This window comes from Octopus sinensis, linkage group LG22, assembly GCF_006345805.1.
Source record: "Octopus sinensis linkage group LG22, ASM634580v1, whole genome shotgun sequence".
Classification (NCBI taxonomy): Eukaryota; Metazoa; Mollusca; class Cephalopoda; order Octopoda; family Octopodidae; genus Octopus; species Octopus sinensis.
The window spans coordinates 18683087-18697403 of NC_043018.1; the positions used below are offsets into that span (position 1 = coordinate 18683087).

At 39.2% G+C, this 14317-nt stretch overlaps 1 protein-coding gene across 1 annotated transcript in view; it reads right to left on the bottom strand.

The window, feature by feature from the left end:
- The window catches only part of LOC115223118 (phosphatidylinositide phosphatase SAC2-like), a 612947-nt gene that overhangs the window by 333448 nt on the left and 265182 nt on the right, over positions 1-14317 (bottom strand).

Genomic DNA, 14317 nt, shown 5'->3' on the forward strand with positions numbered 1-14317 from the left:
ATGCCAGCATGGAAAGCAGATGTTAAGCGACAATGATGATGATGATGACATATGTATTGGTATGTATTACAAGAAACAGTGAGGTTTCATTTTACATAGTTCAAACTACACAAATTAATGTGATAAAACAAGTTTCTGTAAAACTAGTTTTTAAACATGGAATGACCGTGGTGGGGGTCCACTAGAATGAAATAGTATTGAAAGGGGTCCTTAGGTAAAAAAAATGGTTGGGAACCCCTTCTTTAAATGTATGGATGATGCAATCACAGTGCGCCTTTAAATATGGTTTCTGATTATAAATATCTTGGGTCATACATATCATCATCTGGAAAAGACTTTCTAACTAGAAAGGGTATGGCCTGGTCAGCCTGTACTGACATGCATAAGATCTGGTCATCAAATCTAAGTAGAGACTTCAAACTTGAAATATTCAAGCCACAGTCGAACCATTCTACTATATGGCTCAGAAACCTGGACGTTATCAAAGAAGCTTGAGAGGCGGTTGGATGGAACCTACACTCGCCTCCTTATGAGAGCTCAAAATCTCTTGTGGAAGCGCCATCCAACCAAAATGCAAATATATGGGAATTACCACCTGTGTCATCTCTTGTGAAAGGTAGGAGAGTCCAGTTTGCTGGACATTGTTGTAGAGCTGAAAAAGAAGTAATTTCTACTCTTCTCCTCTGGAAGCCATCTACTCGCAATACCAGAGGGCGCACACTCTCCTACCCTGATGTAATCTCCAGGGATACAGGCATCCAGCAACAGGACCTCTGTAATGCTATGATGGACCGTGAAGTCTGGCGTAACATAGTAAATTCCATTGTCTCGACCACGGTCGAACAATGATGAATGATGATTAAATGTATGTATTGGTGTTTATTGCAAGAAACAGCTGGGTTCCTTTCTCTAACATTTCACATTGTTCAACCTACACAAGTTAATGTGTGGAAAATAAAATAGGAATTTTCAAAGAAGTTTCTATAAACTAGTGTTTAACCCTTTAGTGTTTAAACCAGCCATATCCGGCCAAAATATTCTACCAATTTTATGTTCAAACTAGTCAGATATGGTCATTCATAGCTACCTCATTGTGTCATTTTAAAAATAAACAATCACATCATTGAAATCTCAAAGCCATGAAATGATGCAAGATTAATTTTACATGGTGTGAATACATAAGCTTTTACATTTGACAGAATAATCTGAATGCTAAAGGGTTAAAAATTGAATGGCTCTGGTGGGGTCCACCAGAATGAAATACTAATCAAAGAGGCCCATAGATTAAAAATGGTTGAGAACTCCTGGTATACAGTGTCTATATCTCTCATCACACTTTCGTAGCCAAATCAATGAATAATACCCAAAACGGGTTACATTTCCTTCTGCTTGTGTCTTGGAACAGCACGGAACGTAGAGATGGGATATTTTGTCACACTCCTGTAGCCAAGCCACTGAGATATTTCCACTTCACCTTTTGTAAATCAAATATTAGCTAATTTTCATAAAACCGCCTGGGAGGATTTTTTAATTCTAATTGAATTGTTCATTAAACATGGGAATGTCACTTTGACAGAGAAAATAATTCTTTTATGCTCAGCCCCCCCCCCCCCCCTGATGTTCCTTTGTAAACAAAGTATATGACTTTTTGGTTTTTTGAAATTTTGGCCTTTTCTTCTTCTTTATAAATTACTCTTATTTATATCATTATCTTTATTATTATTTAAATTTTTCTGTTTTTGTGGCATAGATGGGGGGTGAGGTTCAATAATTAGAGACACAGTTTGCTATGTGTTTATAAATTTTATTAAAGTATGTTAATAACATCAGAGGTACAGGCACGGCTGTGTCATTAAGAAGTTCATTTCACAACCATGGGGTTTTGAGTTCAATCCCATGGTGCAGCACCTTGGGCAGGTATCTTCATCCATAGCCACAGATCAGCCAATGTTTTGTAGATGACTTTGGTAGATGGAAACTGTGCAGAAGCCTACTGTGTATGTGTGTCTGTGTATGTGTGCCTCTGTATGTGTGTGTGTGTGAGAGAGAGTGCCTGTGTGTATGTATGTGTGTGTGAGAGTGCCTGTGTGTACAATTGTGTGTGCCTCTGTGTGAGTGTGTGTGTGTGTGTGCCTCTGTGTGTGTGTGTGTGTGTGTGTATGTGTGTGCATGTCTGTGAGTGTATGTATGTGTTTGCCTCTCACCACCTGACAACTGGTGCTTTCGTTTTGGGGTAACAAAATCAGTTTGTTTACAAAAGCACCAACCTAGACTTGTCTACAGATTCAATTAAAGCAACACCAATGCTGCCACTCTGTCAGTTACAATGACGAGGGTCCCATTTGATCATCTCAAAGGAAGAAGCTGCTCATTAAATTAACATGCAAGTGGCTGAGTGCTCCACACACACACACATGCATACACTTGATGTAGTTGTAGAGGGAAATTCAGCGTGAGACAGAATATGACATGGCTGGCCCTTTGAAAATATAGGCACAACTCATATTTTGCCAGCTGAGTGAACTGGAACAACATGAAAATAAAGGGTCTTGCTGAAGGACAACATGCTGGCAGGAACCAAACTTGTGACCTTATGATTGGGAGCTGATTACCCTAACCACTAAAGCACATGCTTTTATGTGCAACACCAATATGGTGCTCGAAAAATAACGGGGTGTTACCTCAGTTCACTGGTAGTGAACAGCTGGCACCGTAGTACATCTCCAGCATTAGAAGCTGTGCAAAGACAATAAATAATAATGTCCATGTCTTTCCACATTGTTCACATGGTCATTCCTTTCCACATCACCCACACTCTTTACTCTTTACTCTTTTACTCTTTTACTTGTTTCAGTCATTTGACTGCGGCCATGCTGGAGCACCGCCTTTAGTCGAGCAAATCGACCCCGGGACTTATTCTTTGTAAGCCTAGTACTTATTCTATCGGTCTCTTTTTGCCGAACCGCTAAGTGACGGGGACGTAAACACACCAGCATCGGTTGTTAAGCAATGCTAGGGGGACAAACACAAACACACAAACACACACACACATACATATATATATATATATATACATATATACGACAGGCTTCTTTCAGTTTCCGTCTACCAAATCCACTCACAAGGCATTGGTCGGCCCGGGACTATAGCAGAAGACACTTGACCAAGATGCCACGCAGTGGGACTGAACCCGGAACCATGTGGTTGGTTAGCAAGCTACTTACCACACAGCCACTCAGTTTTTTTTCCACATTGTCCACATTTTCCAGTCTTTCCACATTGCCAACATGTCCATTTCTTTCCACACTGTCGACATGTTGATTTCCTCCTACATGACAACATGTTCATAAATTTCAACACTGCTCAACATGCTTATTTGCTCCCATACTGCCTACATGTTAATTCTTTTACGTACCGCCCACATGTCCATGTCTTTCCACATGTTAATATCTCTCCACACTGCACACAAGTTCATTATTTTCCCCACCACCCACATGTCCATTTTTTTTTCTACACTGCCCACGCTTCTTAATTCTTCCCACATGTCAAAGATATCCGAAATGGCCAGCTTAATGCCTACATTAATGTCTTTCTGTTTTATTTGACATCTTAAATTTCTTCACCATCACCACCACTACCACCAAAAAAAAAAAAAAAATTAGATAAAATAAAAGAAATGAAAACAGGAAAAAACTAAAAAAAACTATTGTTCTTTAAAATGTTCAATCTATTCTGGAAAAAAAAATACAAAAAATAAAAAAAAACAATCTTTTTTTTTTTTTAAATTCCTCCACATTATTTTGAAAATTGCTATTATCAGAGATGGAGAAATCAGATATTTTGATAAATAATTTTCCTATCTCACAATTTTTGCTGTTATTTTTGTCTTGTGTTCATATTAACCTAAAGTTAAGAACAAAAGAAAATAACAAAAAAAATTGCTATTTTGTTTTGTTTGTTTGTTTGTTTCTTTTTTTTTTGTTTTTTTTTTTGCAAGTTGGGAATGTTGAGAAGAGCTATCACAAAAATAACTCTTTCTTAATACTTGAGGAATATTTAGCTCTCCATTTACGATTGTAATTTTTCTCAAAAGACATAGAAGAGAAGAACATGTTTTTATAGTCCCCATTCTTCACAAAATGTGTCATCAAAAGACAATGGCCATTTTTTTTCTTTTTACATAATGGCTACATAATAGCTAAATATGTTGTGAAATATCCTGTGTGTAATGGAGGTCATGCCAAAAGCAGAAGTCTTGATTTGATCAAGATATCACACTAACAGCTCAGAAATTATAAGTTCAAATCCACAGAACACCTATCCTTCATGGCCCTTGACTCATCAAGGAATATTACCACAATGCCTGGAAAAATTACCAGTGATGGACTCAGACTGTTCTTGGTATTAGCTTAAACCCTTTAGCTTTAAAATTGTCCATATCTATCTCCGAAAATTCTGTCTGTTTTGTGTTCAAGCAGGCCAGGTCTGATCTCTCACACTTGCCTTACAATGTCATTCTAAAACAAATAATCACATCAGCAATGTCTCAAAACTATGAGATAATGCATGATTATACAGTCGTGTATTTAAGAGATGAGGAATTTTTTTTTTATACAATATGTGGTTGTCCTTGCATAGAGACATGTCCCCTGCATCCCTCTCTAGCAGAGAATTCCTAAGTTTGCAGGCTTGTGAGTGCTGGGGCTACAAAAAAAGCAAAGCACCATACCAGTGCTGTAATGTGGTTGGCATTAGGAAAGGCATCCAACCATTGAAACCATGCCAAAACAAACATGAGGCCTGGGCAGCTCCTCAGCTAGCCAGCTCCTGTCCAACCCATGCCAGCATGTAAACTGGATGTTAAGTGATGATGAGGATGACAACTTCACACTGTTCTCCCTCCATCCCTTTTATTGAAATAGAACCCATCAACATCTCCCTCTGTTCGTAAAGCTCTGTAGATTGTCAATGGTTTCCCTGATTTCTGTCTATATTTCCATGATCATCCTTGGTCCATTTGATTATTCCAGTACGATATCCGATGATGGATATAGCTCTTCAATTTATGGCAGTGATGGCATTTATACCATTGTGTTTGGCTTTTAATATTCTGCTTATTCTTCAGAAACATTCTCTTCTGACTTTAACTTTCATTGTTCGATTCTTTCTGCCATCAGCTTCCAAGACTCCCAGACATTAATATTCATCATCCATATAAACCTCTAACGTCTTTCCCTCATCTGATAGATTTATTCCCTGACTTTTATGGTATTTCTCCTTTCTTCATCACGGAAGTTCCACACTTGAAATTACCAAATTCCATTCTGATATCATTGCTGAACACTTTCACAGTACTGACAAAAATCTCCAATTCCCTTTCAGTGGCGAGCTGGCAGAATCGTTAGGACGGTGAGCGAAATGCTTAGCGGTATTTCGTCTGCCATTACGTTGTGAGTTCAAATCCCGCCGAGGTCGACTTTGCCTTTCATCCTTTCGGGGTCGATAAATTAAGTACCAGTTACGCACTGGAGTCGATGTAATCAACTTAATATCTATGTCTGTCCTTGTTTGTCCCCTCTATGTTTAGCCCCTTGTGGGTAATAAAAGAAACAGGTAAAATGTAACTTGAGGCCATCCTTAAATAAAAAACGGTTAAACTATCTCCTGGTCTTTTCCTAGAATTACAGGTGTGTGGCTCAGTGGTTAGCGTATTCAACTCAGGATTGTAAGGTTACGGGTTCAATTCCTAATGGCAGGTTGTATCCTTGAGCAAGACACTTTATTTCATGTCACAGCAGTCCACTCAGCCGCCAAACCTGAGTTATACCTGTAATTCAAAGGAATTACAGGTCTTTTACTTTTCTCACTTCTAGCAACAAGTGTTACAAGAACAACAACAAACGGTAGAGATGATAGGAAGATGCAGTAATTGAGTTTGACTTTTCCAAGTGAATGACTTCCTGCTGTTAGTTCCATTTCACATTTACCATCTTTACTAGTTTACTAGTTTAGTAATGTTATTGGCAGTTTTGAACATTCTGAATGTCATCAAGATCCAAAAATAGGGTACCCCTAGTCATAACTCTTCTTATTTCTTTATTTCCCACAAGGGGATAAACATAGAGAGGACAAACAAGGACAGACAAAGGGATTAAGTCGATTACATTGACCCCAGTGCAAAACTGGTATTTATTTAATCGACCCTGAAAGGATGAAAGGCTAAATCGACCTAAGTGGAATTTGAACTCAGAATGTAGTGGCAGGCAAAACAATAGGTGATCCATGGTTCGGATCAAGCGGAACCCTCCTCGTTCATAACTGACAAACTGCCAGCTTCAAATTTCTCTCCTCCTATCTCAGTTTATGTGTGTTAGTATCTACCTATGTTTGTATACAGGTGTAATGCGTCTCTCTCACTCTCTCTATCTGTGCTTGTACATGCACGTGTGTGTGTCTGTGTGTGTGAGAGAGAGAGAGTGTGTGTGTATATTTGCCTCCAATGTTAAGAAGAACAGCCATCAAAATAGCTTGACTGTCCAATCAGCTGTGAATCCAAACACCTGTGACCGATCGCCTCATTTCAGTCGGAGGAGTAGTAGCAGAAGTGGTGGGCTGCAAAGGCAGGTAAACGGAGGAGGAACAAAACAAAAACCTTAAAAAGAAAAACAATAGAAGACAGAGAAGAAAGCATCAAGAGCTTGAGATGGGATGCGAGAGTCAACTGCAGTTTTTTCTTAAAGAAGATGCACAAAGGGAACGGAACGAAAAGTCATTAAAACAGAAGAAAGGAAACACGATGCGAAGAATGGAAAGAAAGGAATAAATGTTGTCAACGAGGGAGAGAAGCAAAGAAAGACAGCAAAGTTAGCAAAAACATTTTGAGAATGGAATAAGGGACCAAAATAACCAGAAGAGACTGTTTGGAAAATTGCGGGGAGTCAAAAGACACAACGATGAAGTACCAGATGCAGGAAGAAATAGAATGTTATAGAGGGATATATATATATATATACCTTATATATATATATATATATTATATATATATATATATATATATATCTTATGTAGGATAAGATTTTTTTTCTTTTGCGAAAAAAAATTTTATCAATGGCCAGCATATTAAAAAATATCTTTAAAGGTTAAATTTATATAATTCCGAAATAAGGGTAAACGAAAAAATTTCTAATGCCAAATATGCCGAAAAATTGGATACACTGTCCATTAACCATGGAGTTAACCCTGAAATTGGTCCGATGTGGTAATAATGGAATTTTTTAGAAATTTCTGTCGACCTTTTTTCGAGTAGTGTGCATATTGTGAAAAAATTATATGGTTAATGAACAGTGTGTCCAATTTTTCGGCATATATATATATATATATATATATATATATATATATATACTATATATATATATATACCTTATATATTAAAAGGCAAGTTGTCTGTCTGTGTGTCGTGTGAACCACTTCTGCTCCTACAATATTTAACCGAATTTCACCAAATTGACTTAGGACGTGTTTTCTTATAATTTTTTTCCTTGAAATTCCATGCCCCCTACATAAATAGACTACTCTCAATTCGCCTAGGATTTGAGCCCATCACGTCTATGCAACGGTATGCGTACAATTTTCAGTGCTTCCTTAGAAGTGCACCTCTCCAAGAAAATGATGCCTAATTTCTAAAAAAATTATGAAAATGGGAAATATATCCAAAATAAATGCAGAATGGAAAAAATTACAAGTCACAAGGCCAAACTTTCCTGAAAGTTTCATGCAAATCCATCCAGCAGTTCTTGAGATATCTTGTCCACAGACAAACAAACAAACACCACTGAAAACAATACCCCTGTTTTTGCTAAGGTGGAGGTAATAATAATAACAATCATTATTATTATCGTAGCTGTGATACTAGTGCCGGTGGCACATAAGAGAACCATCCAAACGTGGCCGGATCCAGCGCCACCCCAACTTGCTTCCGTGTCAGTGGCACGTAAAAAGCACCATCTGATCGTGGCCATTGCCAGCCTCGCCTGACCTCCATGCCGGTGGCACGTAAAAAGCACCATCCCATCGTGGCTGATTTCCAGCCTCGCCTGGCCTCCGTGCTGGTGGCACGTACAAAGCACCATCTAATCATGGCCGTTGCCAGCCTCGCCTGGCCTCTGTGCTGGTGGCACGTAAAAAGTACCATCCGATCGTGGCTGTTGCCAGCCTCGCCTGGCCTCTGTGCCGGTGGCACGTAAAAAGCACCATCCCATCGTGGCCATTTGCCAGCCTCGCCTGGCCTCCGTGCTGGTGGCACGTACAAAGCACCATCTAATCATGGCCGTTGCCAGCCTCGCCTGGCCTCCGTGCTGGTGGAACGTAAAAAGTACCATCCGATCGTGGCTGTTGCCAGCCTCGCCTGGCCTCTGTGCCGGTGGCACGTAAAAAGCACCATCCCATCGTGGCTGATTTCCAGCCTCGCCTGGCCTCCGTGCTGGTGGCACGTACAAAGCACCATCTAATCATGGCCGTTGCCAGCCTCGCCTGGCCTCTGTGCTGGTGGCACGTAAAAAGTACCATCCGATCGTGGCTGTTGCCAGCCTCGCCTGGCCTCTGTGCCGGTGGCACGTAAAAAGCACCATCCCATCGTGGCCATTTGCCAGCCTTGTCTGGCACCTGTGCCAGTGGCATGTAAAAAGCACCCACTACACTCATGGAGTGGTTGGCGTTAGGAAGGGCATCCAGCCGTAGAAACACTGCCAGATCAGACTGGGCCTGGTGCAGCCTTCTGGCTTCCCAGACCCCAGTTGCACCGTCCAACCCATGCTAGCATGGAAAGCGGACGCTAAACGACGAACGATGATCCTTATTGTTGTTGTTGTTGTTCTGGTTGATATTTAGACTTGAGCACCATAATCATACCTCTGACACGGATTATTATCCTGCCCCACCATTATAAAGTTTCTGCATGATTTCCCAGCGCCAGTGGAATGGTTGCTGCTTAGGCTGTCATCACTGCCGTTGGCATCATATATAGGCACAAGTACCAGTCATGAACTGATATTGATTTCATCGATTGAACTCTCCCAAAATCAATATCCACCACTCGGCTCTTCTCACAACACCACAAAACCGTTATTATTTGCAGAAAGCTTTCCAGGAATCCTTTCCTTTTTTTTTGTTTTCTTTTCCCCAATTTATTTTCCCCATTCTCTACATAAGATCTTTCAACCCTTTCTCACACACACACATGCATACACACACTTATGCATATACAGGCGTATGTATACACGTACATGCACATACATATACACTCATACATACACAAGTCCTTGAGTAGACATACAACATACACACAGATACACATACATACAGATGAGCACAAGAGACACACACATACACATGCACACACAAAGTGACAGGCATACACACACACACGACAGATACACATACACACATGCATACACACACTTATGCATATACAGGCGTATGTATGCACATACATGCACATACATATACACTCATACATACATACACAAGTCCTTGCATAGACGTACAACATACACATACACAAAATAGACACACACAAGAAACACACACACACACACATGCATGCACACACAAAGTGACAAACATATACACACAACAGACACACTCACACACACGACATACACACACAACACACACACACACATAAACACAACACCTTATGACCCAACCAATCCCCACCAGTCACCCCCTCCCCACCCTACTCCTCACACAGAAAGACCCTATTTGCTCAAAACACACAAGGTACCCAGGAGGCCGCCCCTCCCACTGTCAACAGTTTCTCCTCCTCCTCCTCCCACCAACACTATTCAGTTTTCCCCACCCCCTCTACTTCAGCTTCAAATATTATTTGACTATTTATAGCCTATCTTAACCTGTTCCCAAATTACTGAGACCTGCTGCTGCTGCTACTACTACTACTACTACTATTACTACTACTACTACTGGTTCTGTCAATTCAAAGGCAATAATGGTTTCTCTTCACAAGGAATAAAGGCAAATTTACATTGTAAATAGTTATGGAACCCAAATCCCAGTTCAACACAAAATCAAAGACAGGACAACGAAAAACACAAACAGACACACGCATACACAAACACACACACACATACACACACCCAAGCGCACACACATACAAGCGCACACACACACACACACGTATCAACATATTCTTTTATTCTTTTATTCTTTTACTTGTTTCAGTCATTTGACTGTGGCCATGCTGGAGCACTGCCTTTAGTTAAGCAAGTTGACCCCAGGACTTATTCTCTGTAAGCCTTGTACTTATTCTATCAGAATTCTTTTTGCCGAACTGCTAAATTACGGGGATGTAAACACACCAGCATTGGTTGTGAAGCGATGTTGGGGGGACAAACACACAAACATATACATACATATATATACATATACATAATATCCCATAGTGGGTTACATTCATAACCCCTATCTTACTTTGTACTACATATATATATATATATATATAAATGACGGGCTTCTTTCAGTTTCCATCTATCAAATACACTCACAAGGCTTTGGTCAGCCCGAGGCTATAGTAAAAGATACTTGCCCAAGGTACCATGCAGTGAGACTGAACCCAGAACCATGTGGTTGGTAAGCAAGCTACTTACCACACAGCCACTCTTGCATCTATCATCATCATTATCATCATCGTTTAATGTCAGGCTTTCTTAAATATTTTACTTGTTTCAGCCATTGGATTGTGGCCATGCTGGGGCACCACCTTGAATGGTTTAATCTAGTGGTTCTCAAATGGTGTCAATATAAAATTTGGCGGTGGGGGGGGCTCCAGTCAAGCAAAATAGTATTCTAAGGCTACACAGAAAAGTTTTACATTAGATGTATTTTATAACAAAAAACAGCAGGGTTTCTTTCTCTAATATTTTACATGGTTCAGCGGACACATGGGAATGTGTGGAGGGCAAAACAGGAATTTTCAAAGAAATTTCCATAAAACTAGTTTTTAAACATCAAATGGCTTTGGTGGGGTCCACCAGAATGAAATAGTATTGAAAGGGGTCCTTAGGTAAAAAAAAAATGGTTGGGAACTAATTGTTTAGTGGATCGAATTGACCTTTGTACTTATTTTAGTTTTAAACTCTAGTACTTATTCTATCAACCCCTTTTGCTGAACTGCCAAGTTACAGGAACATAAACAAACCAACACTGATAATTATGGGGTGGGAGGGATGGACAAACACAAACACTGATATGCACACATATACATATATACAAAAACATACATATATATATACAAATACATATATATATAGGGTGGCGAATACTCGTTATAAATATCACCACCAGTGACCTAGCATGTGTAAAAAGTCAATAGACAACATATTCATATTTCAAAATAGAAAATTACCCTTTAACAGGTAATTTTGCATGCTAGAAATAGCAGCCAACATGGCCAAAAACCACAATTTTATGGCTGCTATTTCTAGCATGTATTTTGAAATACGTATATACAAATACACATATATATATATATACTCTTCTGTATTTAAATAATAATAAAGTAAATAAAAACAAAACAAAAAAAATCAGATGCTGGCTTGACTGAGAGGTTACAAACCGGCATTGCAGTCATGAAGTTTCCAGTTCAAACCCACTGCATGGCACCTTGGACAGGATGTTTGGCTCCTATTATAGTTCCAGGCTAACTGATGCTGTGTGAGTGAATTTGGTCAATGGAAACTCTGTGGAAGGCAATCATGTATATGTCTCTGTATGTGTGTGTGTGTGTGTGTGTGTGGTGTGTGTGTGTGTGTTTGTGTGTGTGTGTGTGTGTTTGTTTGTTTGTGTTCTCGTCTTGATATCAAATGCCGATTGTTAACAAACATCCCCATCATTAGCAGGTGATTTGTTTGATTGTAATCTCCTGTGGAAAGTAAGTCCAGACTGAGCCAAAATATTCCGTTGCTTGGAAACGAGTGTCGGCAACAGGAAGTGCATCCAGTCGCAGAAACATCTGCCTCGACTAATTTCATTTCACTCGTGCAAGCACAGAGACAGAAAATAAATAGACACACAGACAATGAAAATGAGAATGATGACAATGATGACGATAGTGATAGTGGTGGTGGTGGTGGTGGAAAGAGGAAGAGGAGGATGGTGGTGGTGATAATGACAATAAATGTGGAGTTGGTAATGTTGATGATGATGACGATGATTATGATGATAATGATAATGAAGGCAGCGAGCTGGCAGAACCGTTAGCACGCCGGGCGAAATGCGTAGCCGTATTTCGTCTGCCGTTACGTTCTGAGTTCAAATTCTGCCGAGGTCGACCTTGCCTTTCATCCTTTCGGGGTCCATAAATTAAGGACCAGTTGTGCACTGGGGTCGATGTAATCGACTTGATCCGTTTATCTGTCCTTGTTTGTTCCCTCTGTGTTTAGCCCCTTGTGGGTAATAAAGAAACAGATAATGATAATGATGGTGGTGGTGGTGATGATGACAATAATTCTAGAGGTGATGATGGTGATGATGATGGAAACATTATTCGTGAAGGTTGGAGGGTATATCACCTGAAACGTGTTAACAACAAACAAGATGAGGACAAATATCCATCAAATGTAAATAACGTATAAAAGTACCAGTTGTCCACTGGGGTTAGGGGTTACTGTAATCGACCTCCCACCATCTTTGACTGAATCACTCATTTACATAATGACTATCGTCATCATTAAAGAATGCAATTTTTTTAAAGACTAAAATCTTCTTAGATTCCTAAATCAAGTCTGCTGCTACCCCCTTTATTAACATAACCCTAATCCTCATTATTTTAGAGATTCCGACATAATTCTTTGTTTGAAATCTTTTCTACTTAAAAATAAACTTGGCATATTTACCTTATCAAAAGACTGATTGTTTGTGTTTTTTTAATTCTATTTTAGCCCCATGGAGCCTTTGATGTTTTATCGAAAATTAAGCTGTTATATTCTTCATAGAGGAAATAAAAAAAAAAAACAATAATGGTTCTTTCTTCAATGGCACCAGACCAATTCTTGAAGATCTTTTACGGCAATATGGATAAATGATGATGCTGTATTAATGTTGCTATTGTTGTTGGTGTTGTTTAGACCCAAGCATATCATAATTTAACCAACTTTTAAAACTAAGGTGTACCAAGTATTCTTCTACTCTTTTACTTGTCTCAGTCATCTGACCACGGCCATGCTGGAGCACCACCTTTAATCGAGCAACTTATTCCTTTTGTAAGCCCCCGGGACTTACTCCTTTTGTAAGCCCAGTACTTATTCTATCAGTCTCTTTTGCCGAACCGCTAAGTAACAGGGACATAAACACACCAGCATCAGTTGTCAAGCAATGCTAGGGGGACATACGCAGACACACAAACACACACACGCATATATATATATATGTATGTATATACATATATACGACGGGCTTCTTTTAGTTTCCGTCTACCAAATCCACTCACAAGGCTTTGGTCGGCCCGAGGCTATAGTAGAAGACACTTGCCCAAGGTGCCATGCAGTGGGACTGAACCCGGAACCATGTGGTTGGTAAACAAGCTACTAACCACAGCCACTCCTGCACCTATAGTAGGTTCATTGTGTCTTGCTTTTAGGTATTGTCTATCTTGGATTATTCTAGCCAATGTGTGATTCCATTTTTTTTTTTTTAAACAGTTGGATAAATTTTGAGAGGAAGCCGGCTGTTACTTCTAGCATAACAAACAGACAAAAATGCTATTTCCCTTGTTGACTCAATTAACCACCGCTGCCCCACCCACATCATCATCATCGGCAGCAGCAGAATTTTTAACATCTGTTTTCCTATGCTTGCATGATGCCCGAGATCCTAGAAGACACACAGACAGACAGAACGGATTTTATATAAGAGATATTACAACAGAGGCTTGGCCTCAATACCCTCAGTCGACCATGTTTCTCTTGGGCAGCAAAGAAAAGGATGTGTGTGATTAAGATGATTAATATGATTGAGATGATTAATATGATTAATATGATTAATATGATTAATATGATTGAGCGGATTAATATGATTAATATGATTAATATGATTAATATGATTGAGCTGATTAATATGATTAATATGATTAATATGATTGAGCTGATTAATATGATTAATATGATTAATATGATCGAGATGATTAATATGATTAATATGATTAAGATGATTAATATGATTAATATGATTAATATGATTAAGATGATTAATATGATTAATATGATTAAGATGATTAATATGATTAAGATGATTAATATGATTGAGA